At 40.2% G+C, this 11,616-nt stretch overlaps 1 pseudogene; it reads right to left on the bottom strand.

Moving 5' to 3' along the window:
* Positions 1-9,804: 9,804 nt before the first annotated feature.
* On the bottom strand, positions 9,805-10,548 carry LOC149203817 (uncharacterized; annotated as a pseudogene).
* Positions 10,549-11,616: the final 1,068 nt, after the last annotated feature.

Genomic DNA, 11,616 nt, shown 5'->3' with positions numbered 1-11,616 from the left:
TGCAAGCACTCGAGCTCACCCCGTGAGCTCATGTTGAGTCTTTGCACCCTCCTTGCTTGACCGTTCAATGAACATATTTTTGCATGTTGGTCACAATGTCACGCTTGCAACCATGTTCTATTCATGCACAAGGTCCCACTTCATGTGTAGAAGTTGTATTCGCTATGTAAACATCTGTCGTACTCACACCTGAAGTTGTACACACTGTCGCGCAAGTGTCGTCGCGATCGTTCAACAATCTATCACAAGTGTCGTGCTTGTCGGTCAGTCACGATGAGTATATGTTGTCTTAATGGTTTGAGGCATCTTGTCGTCAAGTCGTGTTGAATGTGTGTTCACAAGGTCGCATATGCATTACAAAATGGTATTGTGTTGAAACAACTCATCTAACTACTGCTCGCAGGGAAACAGTCTCGCAGAGTCCACGAACAAAAACCTTATGTGTATAATCAGAAAGACCATTTACTCTGAGCAGCGAACTGGCACTCTGCCTTGACGAATGCTTTATGGGCTACCGTGTAACACCTAAACTCTCTCTAAATACCTTGCCATACTTCCGGTCTATGGGAAAGAAGCCATCCTACCGCCCAACATCTACTTGCATGCACTTCAGTCATCTCAAGAATCCTAAGGCAAGTCGTGTCTGCTAGTTCACGTAGGATGGATACACTTCAGAAACTATAGGAAGAAAGGATGAAAGAAAAATAAAATTTTACACTCCACCAAAATCGTATCAAGAGATGGTTCAACAAGAAGTCTATAGGGAAAGCTAACTTAGATGTTGGCGACTTAGTCTTGAAATGGGATAAACCTCATGAGGACAAAGGAAAGCATACGAAGTTCCAGCCCCTATGGATTGGTCCATACACAGTCCATGAGAAGATTGGCCCACACACATACTATCTACAATCACTTGAAGAGAGGATTGAAAACCTCCCTATCAACGGCCAAGATCTCAAGCATTACTTTCAGTAAGTCGAGGATGGGCCCCGCGCTATGTACATAGTTTGTTTACTGATTATTATTTTTATTTTTCACTCTGCTTACTATTTTTGTTTCATTTTTTTTGTTTTTCTAGTATCCTGTTATTTTTGGTATTTTGTAAATAAGTGTTGCCCTTTACTGAGCTTTGGCTTTTGAATAAGTATGTGGTTGGGATCTAAGGAGTTTTGTGACACTACAACACTTGGCCTCTCTTGCGTCCATCTTCTTTGTGGTTGGTTGTAACCTTCGGTCGATGAAGTCTTGACGGAAAATACGAGCTATCTGCAAGGGAAGCTTGGGTCTAACCATGAACCTGTATCCACACTGGGAAACCCCATGCCTATACTCAGCTTTATGCTCTATGTGTTCAAGCTCATCCAACTAGTAGAAACAGACAAGGGGAAAATCTAAACAAGCAAACCTATGTCACAGGTCTTATATGCTTCTCTGAAGGAACAACCTCTTCTTCTCCCAATAAGTTGGGATCCCTCTTCCGCCCAAAAAATAAATAAGTTCCTATGCGCAGTCCTCTTAAAATACGAAGGCGAAAGAAGAAAAAGGCTTCCTGGACAAAGCAGTGAAGCATGCAACTCCACTGGGATATTGACCAGGCTTGCTGGCAATGGATCAATGTGTATGTTCTTACGTGACTCCACCGGGGAACTATCCAGGCCTGTTGGTAGTAGAGAAACACCAAAGATGAAAAATTCTACTCTGAAAATTTTTAACTCGCAAGCTAAACAACTCTTCCCGATTTCAAAACACTATGATCAAGCTGAAACTTGTTGTTGTGTTCGACTGAGTTGGCGAAAGGTGAACCATTTCTGTCCATAGGGTAAGTTGGGAAGCTGAACTAACCCGCACAACGATTCAATACTCCCTGAAATACCAAGGCCTTGTGCTGTAAATGGACCAAACAGAGAATATGGAGTTCAACCAGTGTGTCGCCAAGTGTTGTAGTGGCTGCAACACCCTCCAAAAATTTGGCCTGCAAATCTTTATGATTTTGCATTACAAAATGGTATTGTGCTTAAACACTCATCTAACTACTACCCACAGGGAAACGATCTCGTAGAGTCCACGAACAAAAACCTTATGTGTATAATCAAAAAGATCGTTTACTCTAAGCAGCGAACTGGCACTCTGCCTTGACGAATGCTTTATGGGCTGACAACGTAACGCCCAAACCCTCTCTAAATACCTTGCCATACTTCCGTCTATGGGAAAGAAGCCATCCTACTGCCAAACATCTACTTGCATGCACTTCAGTTGTCTCAAGAATCTCAAGGCAAGTCGTGTCTGCTAGTTCAGCATAAGATGGATACACTTCACAAACTATAGGAAGAAAGGATGAAAGCAAAAGAAAAGTTTACACTCCACCGGAACCGTATCAAGATATGGTTCGACAAGAAGTCTACAGGGAAAGATAACTTATATGTTGGCGACTTAGTCTTGAAATGGGATAAACCCCATGAAGGCAAAGGCAAGCATACGAAGATCCAGTCCCTGTGGATTGGTCCGTACATAGTCCATGAGAAGCTTGGCCCACACACATACTATCTACAATCACTTGACGGGAGGATTGGCGACCTCCCTATCAATGGCCAAGATCTCAAGCATTACTTTCAGTAAGCCGAGGTTGTGCCCCGCTCTATGTACATAGTCTATTTACTGCTTATTATTTTTCTTTTTCACTTTGCTTACTATTTTTGTTTCATTTTGTTTTTTTTTAGTATCCTGTTATTTTTAGTTTTTTGTAAATAAGTGTTGCCCTTTACTGAGCTTTGGCTTTTGAATAAGTATGTGGCTGGGATCTAAGGAGTCTTGTGACACTACAGCACTTGGCCTCTCCTGCGTCTGTCTTCTCTGTGGTTGGGTGTAACCTTCGGCCGATGATGTCTTGATGGAAAATACGAGTCGTCTACAAGGGAAGCTTGGGTCCAACCATGAACCTGTGTCCACATTGGGAAACCCCATGCATGTACTCAGCTTTCTGCTCTGTGTGTTCAAGCTCATCCAACTAGTAGAAACGGAAAAGGGGAAAATATAAATGAGCAAACCTATGTCAGAGGTCTTATATGCTTCTCTGAAGGAACAACCTCCTCTACTCTCAATAAGTCGAGATCCCTCTTCCGCCCAAAAAATAAATAAGTGCCTATGCACAGTCCTCTTAAAATACAAAGGCGAAAGAAGAAAAAGGCTTCCTACGCAAAGAGGTGAAGCATGCAACTCCACTGGGATACTTATCAGGCTCGCTGGCAGTGGAGAAATGCATGTGTTCCTAAGTGACTCCGTCGGGGTGCTGTCCAGGCCTGTTGGCAGTGAAGAAACACCAAAGATGAAAAATTATACTCTAAAATTTTTAACTTGCAAGCCAAACAACCCTTCCCGATTTTGAAACACTGTGATCAAGCTGAAACTTGTTTTTGTGTTCGACTGATTTGGCGAAAGGTGAACCATTTATGTCCATGGGGTAAGCGGGAAAGTCAAACTAACCCACACAGTGATTTAATACTCCCTGAAAGACCAAGGCCCTACGGTTTTAAATGGACCAAAACAGAGAATCTGAAGTTCAACCAGTGTGTCGCCAAGTGTTGTAGCGGCTGCAACACCCTCCAAAAATTTGGTCTGCACCCAATTTCAGAGCCTTCCTTGGATTTTTACTTGATGTTTGCAAGCACTCGGGCTCACCCCGTGAGCTCATGTTGAGTCTTTGCACCCTCCTTGCTTGACCATTCAACGAACATATTTTTGCATGTTGGTCACAATGTCACGCTTGCAGCCATGTTCTATTCATGCACAAGGTCCCACTTCATGTGTAGAAGTTGTATTCGCTATGTAAACGTCCATCGTACTCACACTCGAAGTTGTATGCATTGTCGCGCAAGCATCGTCACGATCGTTCAACGATCTATCACGAGTGTCGCACTTGTCGGTCAGTCACATTGAGTATATGTTGTCTTGATGGTTTGAGGCGTCTTATCGTCAAGTCGTGTTGAATGTGTGTTCGTAAGGTCACATATGCACAAATTCACTCACTCACACACATTCATTTTGTTGAAGTTCTGACGACCGGATCACCCTCCAATAGTCGAACCTCTAACCTAGAATTGACTCGACCGACTATTACCCAAAACAGCACAAAAGTGTCCAACAAGCCATTTCAATCTGCGATGCTCGCAAGCACATCAACCAAGCCTCCTACTGGTCAACCAAAGAGTTTGACCGAGTAGTGACCCCGAGACTCACCTCCCTCAAAAATTGCGTAAAAGTTGCAGACCTTGCCTTCTCCGCTGACCGAGAAAACTACACAGTCAGGCCGGACAAACACTCAGTTTCCGTCCCTGTCTCCCTCAAAAAATTGCATAGTTTTTCCAGTCCACCACCCATTCAGTCGGTCGACTGCTCACCCAAAAAAATGCACAGATTTTCATGAGCAATCCCTCAATTTTCCAGCATCCCGCTCAACGCAAAAACTGCACAAAGGTGTTCAGTAGGTTAGCCTCCCAGCAATTGCGCAGTTTTTGTCACTAGAAATCCCGCAGCCACTGCTAGCTCCCTGAAAAAAAGCGCATTTTTTCCCGGAAAGCCTCATATAACCTGCTACCAGCTCCCCGATGGAATTGTGCATTTTTTGCTACCAAGCCCCTCTACTACCTGCGTTGCTCCCTCAAGAAATTGTGCAAATCTACCCTCCAACTAAGCCAATTCCCGTGGACAGTCACTGCTGATCTGGATTGTCCATCTCAGTCTCCCAGTGACTTCTATGCAATTTTCACCAGTAGTGCCCGGAGCCCACATCCCAGCTGGAAACCTTCCTTGCGCAGTTTCATAGCCTTATCCTTTCTCCCGGTCATCTGCATCCAAAAGCCAACGACAATGCATCATGGTAGACTAGGAGGTTTATGGATTTGATGTCATCTCGTCATGAGTGATTGCAGATACAGGTACATGGATGAGACATGATGTGACGACGAACGGGATGAACTAAGAGAGCACACGCAAGGAAATTTTTTCGCGAACAGACGATGCATGCGAGGAGATTTTTTCACGAATGAACAAACATTTGAAGCATGCCAAAGTACAAGCAAAGGAGCAACGTGCACATGCGACATCAAGCGAACACCAATACCATCGAAGACTGTGCACACCTTACCATGTGGAAGTGATGTTGTGATACACCGAGAGCATATCCATCACTCGGCAGCACTGCAACTCAACATGCACATCAGCAACAACATGAACATACCAGCACTGTCGTGTCTATTTGTGTCATGAGTCATGTCAGCCACATCACTACTATGGGCCATATTGTTGTAAATCAATGTAATGTAACGTGGAAGTCCAAGAGACCCACATGTCATATGAAGAGTCATGTAAAGTTGAAGAGTCAAATAAGTCAAACAGTCATGAGAGAAGTTGAACATTCACAAAGGCCAGTTTCACCCTTGGCTATAAATACCCCCTCATTTGTACATGCAAAGGACTTTTCACCTTGGCTCCTCCCAAATAGCCTTGAGAGTTTGCAGCCTTTTCTTTGAAGAGTAGGCAGTGGCTCCAATGCCCCTCTCACGGGGTTAGTGATGTATGGTGTACCGATATGTCTTGGAACTTTCACTTAATTCAGAAGCCTGATAAATTGGCCATCACGTTTACACACATGTATTGTAATTGTTTGTAATACTAATCTTGAACACTTGTAATGCATTTTGCTTTAACCTGTGTTAAAACAATTAAGCTCTTTCGGTTTCTCTAATACATATATTTATGAAAATGTGTTGTATAGGTTGTTAATGTTGTCCTTCCCGCATGGGTTGCCTCACCAAACATCAGACAGAACATTTCACATAAACTTGTTACAACGACCGTCGCATTCACGCGAGCTGCTTCGTTGGGTGTTGTATGTGCTATCTTCTCTTGTGTGTTGTGACTGCCACATCCATGTGCACTTCTCCTCCGGAAGTTGTGCATGTCTTGTTGTGTTGTGTGTCTCTGACAAAGTTGGGACTCTTTCCCTATCGACTGGAGACTCACTTCCACCCTCTCTCTCTGCAGTGAAAGAACCTTGACACAAGTAACACTAGCACTCACCAGGCACACAAACCTCGAAGACAAAGCAGACCACTCTCATGTGCTGACAAGCAAGAGCTAAGGCAAACATTTAAGCTAATGGAAACCGGGTCATCATACCGAACGGGACTCCTACACCAAACGGTATGAGGTCTAGTTGGGACTTTATACTAGAGAGAGCCCCTGAATGTTGGCAGGTCCAGCACCAGCTTTATGGATCTTTCTTCATTTTGAAAGCGAGTGGGGAGTATCCAAATTAGAGTTCATGGATGACTCTAAATTGGTGATGTATTGGACATGTAAAAATGTTGTGTTGGATAATGTATGTCTTGCCCCCCTTCTTTAGGAAATCCAAAATATTCTTTTATTCTTTGCAATGGTACTCTTTCAAGCATAACTACAAAGGTTGAATCAAAGGTAGATGAATTATAATAGGAAGCTTTGAAATTATAGCTTAGCCTTTTTGGTTTGTAGGAGTATTAGGATGGCTAGGAGATGAAAATCATGGAGTTCCATTTCTAGTTATGATTATTTGTAGCTCATCATTTTCAATATCTCTTTGTGGAAATGCTTGTTTTGTCAATAAAAATAGTGAATATATATTTGTCTTAATTATAGTGGTTATTTGGACTCCTAGGGAAGTGGCTCTTTAGATGTTGAATTTTGACGAGTCCTATAATATTAACATGTATATTATCCATATTTATATAAATACAAATTTTTTAGTTTGGAATGTGTGTTTTATTCCTTTCTATTCTACATTCAAGATCAGAAAGATTAATTTTTACATTATCATCTTCCCAAAATGAATTTTGACACCACTTAGAATCTCCAATATTAAACACTATGTATTGATATATGGAATTCTTATATTTATGCAAATATAAAATAATAAAATATGATATTAATATTTTGCAAAATTAAAAATAAAAATCAAATTATATATATAATTTATAATGTGTAAGAAATTATTTAAAAATGGATTGATTAGACACATCCTGAACTGATTAGAACATGGATGGCATGGCTGGATGGACGGATGGATAGGTTGAATGGATGGGTGGAAGGAGGGGATTGTTGGGATGGATTTTTGAGTAGCCCATAGCATAGGACAGTTTACTTTTAGCTGATATCGTCTTACTCCTGGCCGGATTCAATTAAAGAAGGCGCGGTTCTGAAGATCCCACACCAGTTGGTCCAACCTGTCTAACTGACATAGCTAAAGTAGGCACATGATAAGTTGAAGAAGAGAAGGTTCCTCTGGCATATTCAATTGAAGATTAGGTGAGTTGCCCAAGAAGTGAAGTGGTTCCGGTTGATATAAAAAACATGATCACAGATGTTGTTTGTTCTCCGGTCAATACTAAAAACCTTGAGGTTTAGGTTCCTCCTCAGTTGTGATGCATTTCAACCTTTTGATACTCGAATTCGTCGTAAGGTCCACCCCATTGGATGTTGGTGCATAAGCCTTTTCTATCTCATGAAGCTCGCTTACTTTAATAATTCCTTGGGCCTGGGCGCCAGAATCGGAAAGTCAAGGGAGGCTTCCTTAAAAGCTTATCAGATGTTGCTCCGCTCCTCGCTCCGCACCTAGTTTCTCTGGGTTCTGAAGCAGAATCCTCCACTGGGGTATCAAACTTGAACAATTTGTATTAAGCCAAATCAAGGTGTCGTAAGGCCGCTTGACCGTAAGGGAAAGGAATTATTACATGTAAGGTGATTCCTTCTAATCAGGCAGGTGGCCCATAAAGAAATAACTTATATAGAAAATTATGCATATAATTTAAAAATAATATTCAAATATTACACAAGAAAAGGAAAAATATATATTTAAAAAATAATATTACAAGTTATATGATATATAACAAAAACATTTATAATGTGCTTTCAACTTTGAGAAGAGGAGAAAGATTAATTTTCACATTCTCATCTTCCCAAATTAGATTTTTTCACCACTCAATCAATTATTTTATGCAACTTGGAGGGTTTTTCCATTCCTCTCGACAATCTTTTCAACAATGGATATTGTACTATCCTCAACAATTGAAGTTTAGACATTGTTTTGTCATCCCACACATCATGGGGTCCTACTATATTCTCTACCTTCTAACACTCCAATAGCTCCAACCTCTAACTCTCTTAGCTCATTTCACCCCCATATTTTAATGTCCCTTAAATTGGATAGCTTCTCCAATACCAATCTTCTCAACAATGGAAGTATGTATGCACAAATGTTGAAGTTAGAGTTGTATTTTGTCATTGATCACGCTAGATGGTTCCACTATACTTTCAAAATTGTATGGTTGAAGAAACCTCAAGTCCTTTAACATTGGAAGACCACCACTATCAAGTCCCAGTGCTTCAAAGTTCCAGCAACAGTAGATCCTCAATTTCTTTTGATGAGGTAATTTATTCGTTCCCAATCTATTCATTTTACCACAAGAACATATATCTATATCTTTGAGTTTGGGCATTGTTTCTTCACTTGACTATCCCGCCATTCTTTCTAATTTTCTTAGATCATGAAGTTTCAATCTCTTCAACATTGGGAAGCCCTTGTCCACAATTCCATTCCCAATTTTTCATGCAAGAAGCTCCCTAAGTTGGGCACACTCCCACAAGTCTAAAACTCTCAAGTTTTGAAACTGAGAAATGTAGATGGGTAAACTTACCCCCTCATAAACCTAAAGGGGAATTTTCCAAATTCTTTAGATTATCAATGTTGAAAGGAAAAATATACTCCTCCACCAAATAAAAGCCAATAACAATTCTCCCCACTATTGATTTGGTAACCTAGCTATACTAGATTTTCCTACTATATAAATATATATAAATAACATCTTTAATTATACGTTATTCAAGACTATAAACCTTTGGTTGACAACTCAACTTTCCCATGCCATAGCAGTAAAACATAAATGACTACAAATTCTTTAATTAAAGCACATAACAATACATAATTCTTTGTTATTTAAATAGTATTATTGTTATTACAATCTAATCATAATATTATTATCACAATGTATAATAACGAGGAATTGATATGGTGCTTCAAATTTCCTAAATTTCTTAGTAATCAAACTAGTGATAAGATCTTTAGTTTGATCGTCCAATAATTCTTGTAACATTCGTTATTTTCTTTATTAAAAAATTAAAAATATGAAATTAATTATCAACATTCTCATCAATTTAATATTTAGAACATCAAAATCAATATTCTAATCACTCAATTTAAATTTAATATTTGGAACATTAATTTGAATTTGCCTATTGTCCCAGTTTCTTTGAAGTAAGATTGCAAAACTATAATAATATATTTGCAATGGCAGCACGATTGAAATAGATATTGCTTATACACTCATATCTCATCTGTATTTGTTCTGTTTTCTAAATGTGCAATCTATCCATCTTTGATTTCAATTTCATTTGAACTTATGTTTATACATGTATCTCTTTTTCTTTTTTAATATTTAATTAAGATCTTCCCTGATTGCCATCACAATAGTGAGAAATTACTGTGTAAAAGATACATAATTCCAATTGTAGTTTGTCCCAACATTATAACATTTTTCAACAGGATAAAAGTGAAATGAAGTCTTCCAAATCCCAGAATCCACCCATTTTTCCAGAAACTGTTGAAAGACAACATATACTACATGCGACAAGCATTAAGCTGAATTGCTCATTGATTATTAGTAATTTACTTAACATCGCCGAGTAAATCTCTTTCAGAACAGCTTTCAATGAAGTTCACTTCTTTGTAGGATACTCTCTTGCTCCAAATATAGTAGAACCAATCCTTACATTTGTGCTTCCCATTTCAATCACCTGTTCGAAGTGTCCTGACATACTCATTGACAGTTCACATTGATCCTCTGATATTCCAAGAGCTTTACAAATTTCAATTCTGCAACCTGACAGTGCCTCAAAATTCTCGGGTCTAGATGGGTCTAGATGAGTAGTCACATTCCTATCCTCATCAGGCCTGAGAATTCCAAATTAGGGCACTAAAACTTGACATGTTTTGCCAGTTCCACGTATTCTAAAGGCTCAATGCCATATTTTGATTCCTCGTCACTTGTGTTGACTTGTACCAAAAATTTTAGTGTCTTTCTCCCAGTACTTGATACAACACGATCAAAGTAGTTTGCAACCCTTGGAGCTATCCACACTTTCCACCATATACAAGTTGGGTACACCAGCTATAACAACCTTTGCCTTGTTGCTTTGAAGGTGCCCAACGAAAGGCCACTGGATATCTGTGGGAAGTTTTGGCGCCTTGTCCAGGAGCTCCTGGACATAGTTTTCCCAGAAATGATGATGTCCAGCATCATAAACTTCCCTGATCAGCGACACTGGTTTCATCTTGCTCACTGCAGCAACCCTCACTTGAGACGCTTGTCTGCCGGATCTTTCAGCAGCTTGTTGGACGCTACGCAAGACAGTACGCCGAGCCAGGGTTGTTGCACCCTCCATTGATGTCGTTGTTTCCATATTGTATGACGTGGAGACGATTCAATGCTTGCGACTATTTCAATTGTCCCCACTTCATTTTGGGAATTATTTTACTTTCCACTCTCACAATTTTTTGTAGACATATAAAATTTAGATACATAATATTAAAAAAAACTATAGTTAAATCGAATATTTGGGAAATAATATTTTTCTATGAAAATTCTATCTATTAACATGTCAAAGCAGCGCCTAATTCAAGTCTCTAGTTTCATAGTGCATTTCTCTCAATTTCCCAACCAGAAAATGGGAACGGATGCCAGCAAGAGGGTTCTTGAGCGTTTCGTTAAGGATGGATTTCTCCTTGAAGTAGCCTTCTTAAAAGCAGATTCTGGTAACATAAATCAGGATTGCTAGACACGTGTAAATCTGCTACAACAATCTCTTTGTCACGCTCTGTTTCATCTTTCTCCCAAATCGTCCTTCGACAAGTCGCAGCAGCAGCCGATGCAGGGCGAGGCTTCTATTGTGCGACGTAACGGAAACCAGGAAATTACTTAGAAGGTTGCGATAATAGCTTTGAGTAGGTTCGCTTTTTGAACTTATGGCTTTCTTTGGTGTTTATTGCAGGCAGAGCCTAGAGGAAGTATATACGCAGATTGCTTTGGAAGATTTTTCGTACCTGTGGTTGAATATTCATTGAATAATTAGATCTCGGTTGTAGATTCATGATTCAGGAGTGGCATCGAGCTTGATGATCTGTGTTTAAATGGAAGCAAAATGAACCATCCAGTGATGCGTTTCCTCCCCCTCCACCAAAGCCAAAAAGGATGGTGCATTCATTCTGCGAGACTCTTACTGCCTCGGATGTAAACAACGGTCATCCAAGCTCGGGGATGAGCTTCACCAAGCCAGGATGAGCTTGGCCAAGCCATGTCTACAGCCACATCAGAGCAGTTTCAAAGGCGGACTCAGAGTAGTTTCAGTTACATTTCCAACATTTGTGTGCCTTATATCTTTCTTCTCCTCGGAACCTTAAAAGCTAGGGGTCTTCTGGTGAGGGGGTGATCTGGAGGTGAGTTTGCTGGACTCATCAACTTGAGTTGCAGT

This window comes from Pinus tabuliformis, chromosome 2_1 (assembly GCF_031772625.1).
Source record: "Pinus tabuliformis cultivar Carrire ecotype Pingquan chromosome 2_1, CPIR1, whole genome shotgun sequence".
NCBI classification, from domain to species: Eukaryota; Viridiplantae; Streptophyta; class Pinopsida; order Pinales; family Pinaceae; genus Pinus; species Pinus tabuliformis.
This window is presented reverse-complemented; position numbering and strand designations above follow the sequence as displayed.